The sequence below is a fragment of the Tamandua tetradactyla genome, chromosome 2 (assembly GCF_023851605.1).
Source record: "Tamandua tetradactyla isolate mTamTet1 chromosome 2, mTamTet1.pri, whole genome shotgun sequence".
Taxonomy (NCBI): Eukaryota; Metazoa; Chordata; class Mammalia; order Pilosa; family Myrmecophagidae; genus Tamandua; species Tamandua tetradactyla.
In genome coordinates, this window is record NC_135328.1 from 33,003,149 (window position 1) to 33,014,736 (window position 11,588).

Here is an 11,588-nt window from a genome sequence, read left to right on the forward strand (position 1 = left end):
TCCCTCCCTGTGGAGCAGCAGAGGGAGGGCCTTTGCCTGAGGGCCACGGCTCAGGACACAGCCAGCAGAGCTGGAGAGGGCTGAATGAACTGCCTGTGTGCAGCATCTTGGCTGTTTACATTTGCCATTTTGGGGGCCAAGGGTGACCTGCCCTCTCCCGGGACACTGGCCCAGGCGGCTTGGACGGGAGTCCCTGACCCCCTCCCCAGGTCTCAGCAGCCAAAGGCCAGACCCTCTCCAGAGCACAAAGCCCTCCAGCCTACACCAAGTTCCTTGGCCAGCGCCTAAGTACCAGGCAGAAATCACCAATTCTGTCCGCCCGTGGGGCTGTGGGCTCGCCCTCCACAGGGGCAGTGGCAGCTGGTCAGGGAAGGGTGGTAAGACTGTCTTGAGAGAAGCCTTTTGGGTTCCTCCAGCTGGGGAGCCTTACTCTCAGGCTGGGCCCATAGACAGAGACTGAGGATGGGGGGAAGCTGGTTCAAATGCTGGATTTGCCACTGATGCCCTGGAAGCCCTTTGAAAGCCGCCTTAGCAATTTGTGCCTCAGTTTCTTTACCGATCAGACGGCCTCGATCACCTGCCCCTGAGGGTGAGTGTGAGCCTTGACTCACATTACAGATGTGTGAGAACTCTATCAAGTGCAGTACGCACAGGACAGGTGGTGTCTGGGGCAAACAGTTCACATGGAACCAGGGACTGTGAACGGAGTGAGTCCTGGCTTCCAGCCGCTACTCTGCCTCTTGGACCCACCACGGCGCTTATGAGAATCTCAGTTTCCCCAACTGTGACATCTGGGTCTTTGTGCCTACCTCTAAGAGTTGTCACTAGAATCTATTTAATTTCAGTGATGTATTGAGCACCTACTATGTGCACTGACTGTGGCATGCCAGGCTTCTGGCAAGGGGCAGGCAGGTCTCCCATTCAATTCAAAGCATCCTCTCCAGGGGACTCAAGGGAAGACGGGGCCTTGGGCCACAGGGCATGGTTGTGAAACCAGACCAAGAGCAGAGGAGAAGGAATCTCCTCTCAGGCATGGCCACCTGGCTGAGACCCTGGTTCGGTCTCTCATTGTCCCCATGGCTTGGAGCAAGTTGCTCAGCTTCTCCATCCATAAAGGAGGAGAATATCGATACCACAGAAGGCCGCTGCTGGGATAAAATCGTATCAATAGCTAGAGAGTGCTTAGCTCCATCCTTGCCCATTGCCTGGAATCCATAATGTCACTGCTCTCAGAAGTAGTGGCAAATGGTCAGTAGCGGGAGAAGTACTACTCTTACTACTATTGTAGAAATACTACTAGTAGCAGCCATGTGGCGGCAACAGAAGTACTAGTAATCGGCTGAGGGGGAGGAGTACCAGTGCTGGTGGTAGTAGAAGTACTAATAGGTGGTTGCAATAGTAGTAGAAGTACTACTAGTAGTAGTAATAGTAATAGCCGCTCTGATGTCGGTAGGGGAAATGGTAGCAGTGCTAAAGTGGCGATATGTGCCAGGGGAGACAGGGAAGGCTCAGAGAACCCAACCCCCTTTATTCCCAGAGGAGGGAGAGGGCCCAGTTCGCGAAAGGTGGAAGGAGAGATAGATGGGTCTGGCAAGAAGAAATGGAGGAGGGCAGAGCCATAGAAATTGGGACTAATTGAGTCCACCTAAGCTGAGTGAGAGGCTAGAATTGGGGGTGCAGCACGTCCCCCCTCAATCTCTCACAGAAAGGCAGAGACAATGCTTGCTCCCAGATCCCTGGCACGGGCCGAGCCTCGGAGTGCCTCTGGTCCACCCTCCTCCCACCTCCACTCTATTCACCTCTGGGGACACTCAGTCCCTGGGAGGTGGGGACGCTGGTTACCTTGGGCAACAGAGCAAGGAACGACAATGTGGGTTCCGGGGACAGGCTTCCCACTGCTCTAGTGGGACAACGTTGTGTGGAAGCCCCGGCTGCATATTCTAGCTCCCCAGCTGCCACAGGGGACTGAGTCATCAGTGGGGCCTGGCCCCAACCCAGGCCTTGGAACTCTGTGTCCTCTGTGCTGATAAAATGGGGCAGGGCTTCCTGGGAAGAGTCTGAATAATCTCAGAGAAACAGTGCAGGGTCATCCCCAGGCTCTGCTCATCAGAAGAGTGAGGGAAGTCTAGTTTTCAGCCAGGGCTATCCCTGGGTTTCCAAGGAAGCTTCTGTCCCCTGGCCATTTGGCATTGGAGCTCACCCGTCAGCTCAGTCCTCAATCCCACTAAGCAATACTCCAGCCAACTTATCATCTCACCAGACATTTGCTTGTGCTGTTCTCTTCATCCAAAAATGCCCTTCTTTTCCCTTCTGTCTGTCCCAATACCACCTCCTCCACGAAGTCCTCCCAGATTCTCCAGCCCTTGTTGGTCATAATTCACATTCCTCTCCCTGTGTTCCCATGGCCTTTGGTTCCAGCTGCTACAAGTAGTTCAGTTTAACAGACTTTTCTGGAGCAACTACTCAGCTTCACCCCCATGCTGACACAGCCACTCGCCTCAGAGAGCTTAGAGTTCTATGAGGCTCACAGAGGGTGACCTTGTCCCCCACATCCCCACCAGATGGGTAAGCTCATAGGGTTGGTAGGTGTGGGAGGCTGTGGGCCCCCAGAGGAGGGCTCCCAGACCCTTCTGGGAGGGTTTCCTGGGAGAGGAGACAGCTACCCTATGCTCACAATCAGCTCACACAGCAAATTCTTAGCATCCAGCTCAAGATTCAGCTCACAGTGGCTGTTTTGTGGGTGCTGAAGCGGCTTTGAGAGTGAGCGTGCAGCTGTACCTCATGTACTGGACAGCTTCCTGTCACTCATGTGCGGGAATCCTAGGAGGGTAGAAATATTTGGAAAACTCTTAATGGAGCCCAGGGCCCCACAAGCTGGGTTTGTGGGCAGTTTGAGCCTGTTCCAGCCTATGATTTCTCAGGCGATTCTAAGCTAGAAGTTTAAAAAGGGAGTTCAGAGACCACAGTGAGATGGCTCATCAGGAAATTTGGTCCCAAGAGAGGGCTGACTGTCCTGGAAAAAGCAGACCCATGCGGGTCCAGGACATCACTCTCTCAGAAGATAGCCCAAAACACATGCTACTGTGGGATGCTTTTAACCACCTAGAAGATCTGAGAGCAGAGGTTCTTAACCCCTGGCTTCGCATTAGAGTCACCTGGGGTGTTTTAAAAATACTGATGTCCTGTCCCACCCCCCAAACCAACTAAATCAAAATCCTTCGGGGTGAGGCCTAGAATCTGCTGGTGATTCTGAGACCTATGGAATGCTGACATCTACAGCCTTAGAGTATTGCTCACTGTCCACCAGGGAAGGAAGCCGTCTGTCTGAAAGACAATATGGGGGCATGTTTCCACAGAGATGGTTAACCAAGGCAATTTCGTGCTTAAGATGTAAACTTCAGTTATCCGAGAAGTTTGGCTTTGCAAAACAGCTCCTGGAAGGAGGCTGCTGAGAGTAGAGGACAGAACTGAAACTCTGGTGACAGACAGCATTCCAGTCCCCTCTCTGCCACTTTCTGAGTATGTGACCTTGGGCAAGTTGTTGAGTATCACTGAGCCTCAATTTCTTCCTCCAAAGAATGTACCATTAGAGTGCTGGTCCCAGAGGGTTGCTTTGAAAATTAAAAGCAAGTAGAGAAAATGCCCGTGTTCAATAAATATTAACCCCTGTTCGATTGACCCAGAAGGTTTCAGACAAATGAGGCATCTTTGTGCAAGCAATGGTCATTAATGCCCCTTAACATTTTTATATTTTATCATTATTGTTTTTAGAGGGAAATAGCCAGCTCATGGGTAAGTCATTTCTGGATTGGCACTGACTCAGGGGAAAACTGTTGATGTTTTTAGGGAAAAGAGCTAAGATCCGGAAACCACAGGGAGATTCAACAACCCTGGTGTCATTTGATTTCACAACTGCCACCCTCACCAAAAGATGAAGATTGGCTTCCAGGGCATTGCATCACCTCTTACTGGGCCCTCATCCCTCTTCAGATGACTTTTAGTGGCTGTGCCTCTGTATCAGGCCTCGTACTGGGCACTAGGACGTGACCCCTGACCTCACAAAGCCCCTCATCTAGCAAGGAGCCTAGCATACCTGCCAACATCCACTGGACAGAGAAAGTCCTGCACTGCAGGAGAGGAGCTGGGTATTTGGGGGCTTCTTCCCAGAAGCCTTCCTGTTTGCATATAGCTAAGACTTTTCAGGCCCTCCTCCAGTAGTGATATTTCAGCTCTCTCACCCAAGAAGCACAGATGGAATTATTGCCCACCTAGAAAATGGAGTGGGGGTCCAGATAGAAGTGAATTCAATGATTCCTTAGTCTCTCCCCCTTACAGAATTTTGTGCAATGAGTCCTATGGCCCGCATTCATGTTTTCATTAAAGATTACAGCAAGCTCTGTTTGGGGAATTTCACAAATGGCACTGGACCTCCTCTGGAGTTTTGGGGGGCAGGAGTGTGGTTTTGGTAGAGCAAAGAAAATTAAGTGTCATGCAACCGAAAGAGGACCGCCCTCCTCACTGATTTTCTACTACATCTCTGTTTTCCTCAGTCCAGTGCAACACTGTCTGGCGGGGTGAACCCCAAATTGGGCTCAGTCTCAGTCTCCACACCTGACAAATGGGGAGGAACCCTCCTGTGTAGGGGGCCACGGGGGTGGGGAGGGGCTGGAAGGAACAGAGAAGAGTGGCACACGGGATTCCCTGGGCCCAGCAGAGCCTGTCCTTCTTCCTCTGGGAATTCCAAATTTGTTACAGATTGTCAGGTCCTGGCAGCTGACTCTCCCACCCAGTGGCTGGTCCCATATGAGAGTGGCTTTGTGTCAGGAGCTGATGATCTCGATGATAAATGGATCCCTAAGTGAATCCTTAAATCATGAAGTCAAGTGTGGGCGGTCAGCCTGAAAGGGATGGTAAGGGGTGGGGGGACGATATGGAGAGCTGGGAGGAAAGCAGGGATGGCCCAGCAGCCTCCTGCCAGCCTCCCTTCCTACTCCCCAGCTCCTTCCCTTCCTTCCAACATTCTCTGGGCTCCTTCTGTGTGCTGGGCGCCGGGCTGGCTCAGCGATGCCAGTGATGAAGCAGATTCAGCCCCCGCCCTGGAAGAGGCACGGCAGACAGAGACCAGCACAGGGACGTCAGGTGCTGCAAGAGAGAGAAGTCCGGGAGGCTGGGGAGTCTCAGACGCGGCTTGAAGCCGGCCTGGGGGTGCACGCAGGGTGGGTGAGAAGGCGTGAAGCACCGGCCCACCGGGCAGAAGACAGCATTCCCAGCAGAGGGAGCAACACTGGCAAAAGTATGAGGAATCGAGGCGCATCCGAGGAAAGGCGTTGGGGCTGGAGCCCAGGGGGCAGGAGAGGGGGGCGCCAGGTGGTGGAGGGGGACAGCCAGAGGAGAGTGCGGGAGGTTGAGTCCCACTGGCCTTATCGCCCGGGCTGGGGAGCTTGGACTTTCTTCCGAGGTCCCAGGGAGTCCGGGAAGAGATTCCCGGGGCCGGGGCTGAAGGGAAGCAAATGGACTGCAGGGTCTGGAACCCGGGGCAGGGGTGTGCCTGGGGCGGTCCCCTCATTGTTCAGTGTGGCTTTTTTGTCACCCCCTCCATGAGCACGTGAAAGCCTGCGGGTCCTTCCCGGCTGGGTCAGGCCGCCCCCACCGTGCCCAGGCTTGACAAAGCGTCCTTTGTGCGGAGTCGGGGGCCGAGGCGGACGGCGCTCTGCTGCCCCCTACCGATGGCTGGATGCCGCCCCGGGGTTCGCAGGCCTCCGCGGGGCTCGGAGTTTCCCTCCGCGGCCTTCTGACTCCGGCCTGGCGCTGTACTCAGTGGGTTTCTAGGAAGAGCTGCGGTCTGCAACTAGAACACAGGATCCAAGCCGGGCGAGGGCGGCGGGACGCAGAGAAACTCGGTCCTGGCTGCAGCACAGGCAGCACGGCGGGTGATAAGGGGGACAATGCCTGGGGCCCCAGGTATTGCATCTTTAATTTCCTCTAAGGAGTAGGCTCTGTGGTAGGTCGAATTACGTTCACCAAAAAACCCGTCTTAATCTGAGTCCTTGTTCCTATGGATGTTAACCCCCTATCGATAGGACTTTTCGATGCTAGTTTTCCTTAAGGGGTGCCCGCCTGAATGAGGGTGGGTCTTAATCTTATTACTGGAGTTCTTATAAAGAGATCCTGGAAGCCACAGAAGCTGGCAAGGAGAGAGCATCGTCCTGGACAGGAGGCAGATTTAGAAGCCAAGGAAGGCCAGGGATGGCCGGCAGCCGGCACCCGAGCTCTGTAGGCTCCAGGAGAAAGCAAGCCTTCCTGATATCTTGATTTTGGACTTCTGACTCAAAATCGTGAGCCAAAAAATCCCTGCTGTGTTAGCCAACCCATTGGGTGGTTTTTGTGATAGCAGCGGCGGTAACGCAGGACAGACTCCAAAGGATGGTGACAATGGTGACAGTGAAGGAGGTGGGGAGGGGGATTGTCGGTAGAGATGATGTTGACGGTACAGGTTGTGTGACGGTACAGGCGGGTGGGGGGTGATGGTGGCGGTGGCGGTGTGGTGGCTAAATGATTTCGGACACTGATGGTTATGTAGGTCTTATTGGCGATGGTAGAGATTTGGTAATGGGGTTATAGTGGCAGTGGTGGCAATGATGATAATGGCGGAGGCAGAGACGGAAGTGGTGGGTGGAAGAGGAAGGGATAACGATGGCTAACATGAATTAAGTTTGCTGTGATCGTTTTTATATATGCCTTTATTTGATGGGTATGTGCACTCATTTCTCTTAGGCGCAAACCAAGGAGTGGAGTTGCTGGATCACAGGGTAGGTGCAGGTTTCGCTTTGTTATTGCCAAACAGTTTTTCAAAGACAATTGTATTGCTTTACACTCCCGCGTGTAAAGCTTGAGAGTTGCAGTTGCTCCCATCCTCACAGACACTTAGTGTTGTCTGTTCTTTTTTGTTTGTTTGTTTGCTTGGACAGGCTCTGGGAATCGAACCCGGGCCTCTGGCTCCACAGGCGAGAGAATTCTTGCCACTGAGCCACCATCGCCCGCCCAGTATTGTCTGTTTTTAAAACCGTGCTCCTCTTGGTTTGTGTGGCATCTTACTATGGTTTTAATTTCCTTTCCCTGATGATTAATTATGTTGAGCACATTATCATATACTTAACGGCCATTTTGGTATCATCATCTGTGAAGTGCTAGTTCAAGTCTTTTGTCCATTTATCAATTGAGTTGTCTACTTCTTAACTGACTTATAGAGGCTCCGTAATTATTCTGGATATGTTCTCCCAGTATGTGGCTCACCTTTGTACTCTCTTAGTGGTGTCTTGATGAATAGAAATTTTACATCTTTCGTGCTGTATCAATCAAAAATTTTATGTCCACTGCACTGATCTTTTTTTCTTTAATGGTTAGTGCATTCTCTGACTTGCTGAAGACATTCTTGTTTACTTCCAATGCCATGAAGACATGATCCAAGATTTTCTTCTAAATGTAGTTACCACTCACATTTGAGTCTATTATTTATTTCAAGTTAATGTCAATGATGCAAGGTATAGGTTCAAGGATTACTTCTTTTCATATATGGATATTAATTAATCCAGCCCAATTTATTGAAAAGGTCATTTCCCCCCAACTTTTTCATTAAATCAGGTGATTTATATGTAGAGGTCTGTTGCTGGAGGCTGTCCGATCCCATTCATCTATCCAGTAACATGTCTTCATCATTGTAGCCTTACGTTAAATTGCGATATCTGGTACTGAAAGTCATCCAACTTTGTTCTTCATTATGGTCTTGGCTATTCTAGGTCCTTTGTAGGTTCCATATAAATTTTAGAATCAGTTTGTTCAGTTTCCATTTTTGAAAAATCCCTGCTGGGACAGACGAGTGAAACATACGGAATAAAAATAAATAATAGGGGGAACAAATGTTAAAATAAATTTAGATTGAAATGCTAGTGAGCAAAGAAAGGGAGGGGTAAGGAGGACGGTATGTGTGAAATTTTTTCTGTTGTCTTTTTATTTCTTTTTCTGAATTGATGCAAATATTCTAAGAAATGATCATGATGATGAATATGCAACTATGTGATGATATTGTGAATTACTGGTTATATATGTAGAACAGAATGATCATATGCTAAGAATGTTTGTGTTTGTTTGTTGTTATGTATTTTTTAAAAATTTTAAAATTAATTTAAAAAAAAGACTTTCTAGGTGAAAAAGCTTTTCTAAGCCTTTTACACAGGCCAGACCCTTTGATCCTCACACTAGTCCTGTGAGGCAAATACTATTATGGTTTGGTCCATTCCACAGGTGAGAAAACCGAGACACGGAAGTGTGACTTCACTTGCTCTGGGTGAGCCTGGTAAGTGGAAGAGTTGGGATTCGGCCCCAGGCAGTGCTCCAGACACCACGCTCTTACCCACTGTGCCTCAGCCCTTTTACAGTTGAGGAAACTGAGGCTCAGAGAGAACAATCACCGTTCTCATAGAAAAACAGTCCTATTTTGAACCCAGGAGCCTCTGATCCCAGCGTTCCACAGTTCCACCTGGCTCCTGTTAAAATCTTCTGTTAAGGAATTCCAGGGCCAAGCCCCCATTCCTTTTCTTTGGCCCTGGAAGGAAACTGAATTATTTCCAGTTTTAGGGTATTACAAATAAGGTTGCTATGAATATTCGTTTACGGTTTTTTATACTGATTTCACTTTTTGAGTAAGTAATTCGGAGTGGAATGGCTGGGTTATATGAAAGGTATATATTGAACTTTTTAAAAACTGTCACTGTTTTCTAAAGTAGTCATGCCATTTGACACTCACCAGTGATGTAGAATTTCATTTCCCCATCTTCACCAATGCTTGGTGTGATCAATCTTTGTAACTTCAGACATTCTATAGATGTTTAGTAGTATCACTTCATAGATTTAAATTGCATTTGCCTAATGACTAATATCGAGCTTCTTTTCACGTGCTTATTGGCCATCAATATGTCTTCTATGATGAAGTGTCTGTTCAAATCTTGGCCCAGAATTTTAACTGGGTTGTTTATTTTCTTCCATTACTGTTGAGTTCTTTACATATTCAGGAAACAAGTCCCTTACCAGATATGTGATCTCTTTTTCTCCCAGGCTATGGCTTATCATTTCCTTTTCTTAACAAAATCTTCAGAGAGCTGTAAATATTAACTTTGATGAAGTCAAATTTATCAATTATTTTTCTTTTATGGTCAGTGGTAATTTTTCTCAGCAATTTTATAGTTTTAGTATACAAGTGTTATATATATTTTGCCAGCTATTTCCCTGAATATTTCTTGTTTTTATGATATTGTAAATGACTTTTTCTTCATTTCAATTTCAGATTGATCCAGCTGTATAGAAATCGAATTGTTTTTGTATATTGATCTTGTAACCTGTAATATTGATAAACTCATTAGTTCTAATAGCTATTTTACAAAAATAGAATCTACAAGATTCTATGTAGGCAATCGCATTGACTGTGAATAAAAAGTTTCACTTCTTGTCAAAAAAAAAAAAAAAAGTCCCTGCTGGGATATTGATTAGGATTGCATTTAATCTATAGATTAGTTTGTGGCAATGTGACATCTTCACAATACTGTATCTTCCAGTTCACGAACATGGTAATCTTCTCCATTTATTTAGGTCCTCTTTAATACCTTTAATATTTTGCAGTTTTCAATGTGTAGTTTCTGCACATCTTTCATTAAATTTATTTCTAAGAAGTTGATGGGTTTTGATGCTGCTGTAAATGTTGAAATGTAATTTCCAATTGTACATTTCTTATATGTAATTAACATATAATATATAACTATTATATATAGATATTGTATCCACAGAACATGCTAATTTCACTTATTAATTCTAATAGCTTGTTTGTACATTCTTCTGAATTTTCTACACCCACATGCATCTGTGAAAATGAAAGTTGTAATAGCTTTACTTCTTTCTTATTGCTTCATCTATTAATCTATTATTTCTTTTTCTTGCCTTATATTGGTCGTATAATATGATGATGGAGGAGGAAGATATTTCATCATTAAATATGATGTTAGCTGTAGGTTTCTTTTTTAAATAACCTTTATCAAATTAAGGAATTCCCATTCTCTTCCTAGTTTGTTGAGAGCATTTATTTTTATCATGAACAAGTATTAAATTTTATAAATGCTTTTTCTAAATCAAGATAATTGTTTGATTTTTCTCCTTTATTCTATCAATGGGTTGAATTACATTGACTGATTTTCAAGTATTTAACCAACTTTAAGTTCCTGGAATAAATCCATGTGTATGATGTATTTTATATATTGCTGGATTTGATTTGCAAATAATTGCCTAGGACTTTTACATTTGTGTTCATGAGAAATATTGGCCTGTAATTTTCTTTTCTTATAATGTCATCAAGAGGATTTGGTATCAAGTTTATGCTAACCTCATTTAAAACAATGAATTTGAAAATATCTCTTCTTTCTCTGTTTGCTGAGAGTTTGTATAAGATTGATATTATTATTATTTCCTTCCATGTTTGAAGATTCCCTAGTGAAGCCATCCAGGCTGGGAGTTTCCTTTGTGGGGAGGTGTCTATTTACAAACTTGATTTCTTTAACAGATAAAAAATTATTTCATCATTCTACTTTTAAATTGTATATACTTTAATAAGTTGTGCTTTTTTTCTTTTTTCTTTTTTTTTTTACATGGGCAGGCCCCAGGAATCGAACCCGAGTCCTCTGGCATGGCAGGCACGCTTTCTTGCCTGCTGAGCCACTGTGGCCCGCCCAAGTTGTGCTTTTTGAGGAATTCTTCCATTTCATAGGAATTTATCCATTTCATTTAAGTTGTCACATGTAGTGGCATAAAATTATTCATAATAGATTCCTATCCTTTAAATGTCTGTAGGTTCTGTAGTAAAACTCCCTTTTTTATTCCTGATATTAGTCATTTGTGTTTTCTCCTTTTAGTTTTTGTTATTATGGTCCTGCTAAACATTTATGCAAGTTATTAATCTTTTCAAAGGATCAACTTTTGACTTTGGTGTTTTCTGTTGCATGTTTGCTATGCTTTACATTGATTTCTCCTCTTAGCTATGCAATTTCTTTCCTTCTGCTGTCTTTGAGGTTCAGTAAGCTGGGTTTTTTTTTTACAGGTTTTTGAGATTGAAACTTAGATCACTGATTTTCAGTCTCCTCTTTTTCCCCTAATACGAGCATATAGGGCTCTAAATTTCCCTCTAAGCAACACTTACCTTCATGTTGTACTTTCATTATTGTTAATTTCAGAATACTTCCTAATCTCTATTGTGATTTCTTCTTTGAGCAGAGGCCACTTAGAAGTGTTTTTGTTTAATTTTCAATAATTTGGGGATGAAAGAGGTTGTTTTAGTTACCTTTCCTTTTTTATTCTAGCTTAATTTCTCTGTGGTCAGAAAACATACTCATATGATTTCAGCTGCTTGAAATTGTTGCGGCTCACTTTACAATTCGATGTCTATTTTGGGAAATGTTTTATGTGTACTTAGGTAGAATATATATTCTATAGTCATGGGGGTAGTGTTGTGCACATGTCATTTGGACCAAATTGGTTGGAGTGTTGTTAGA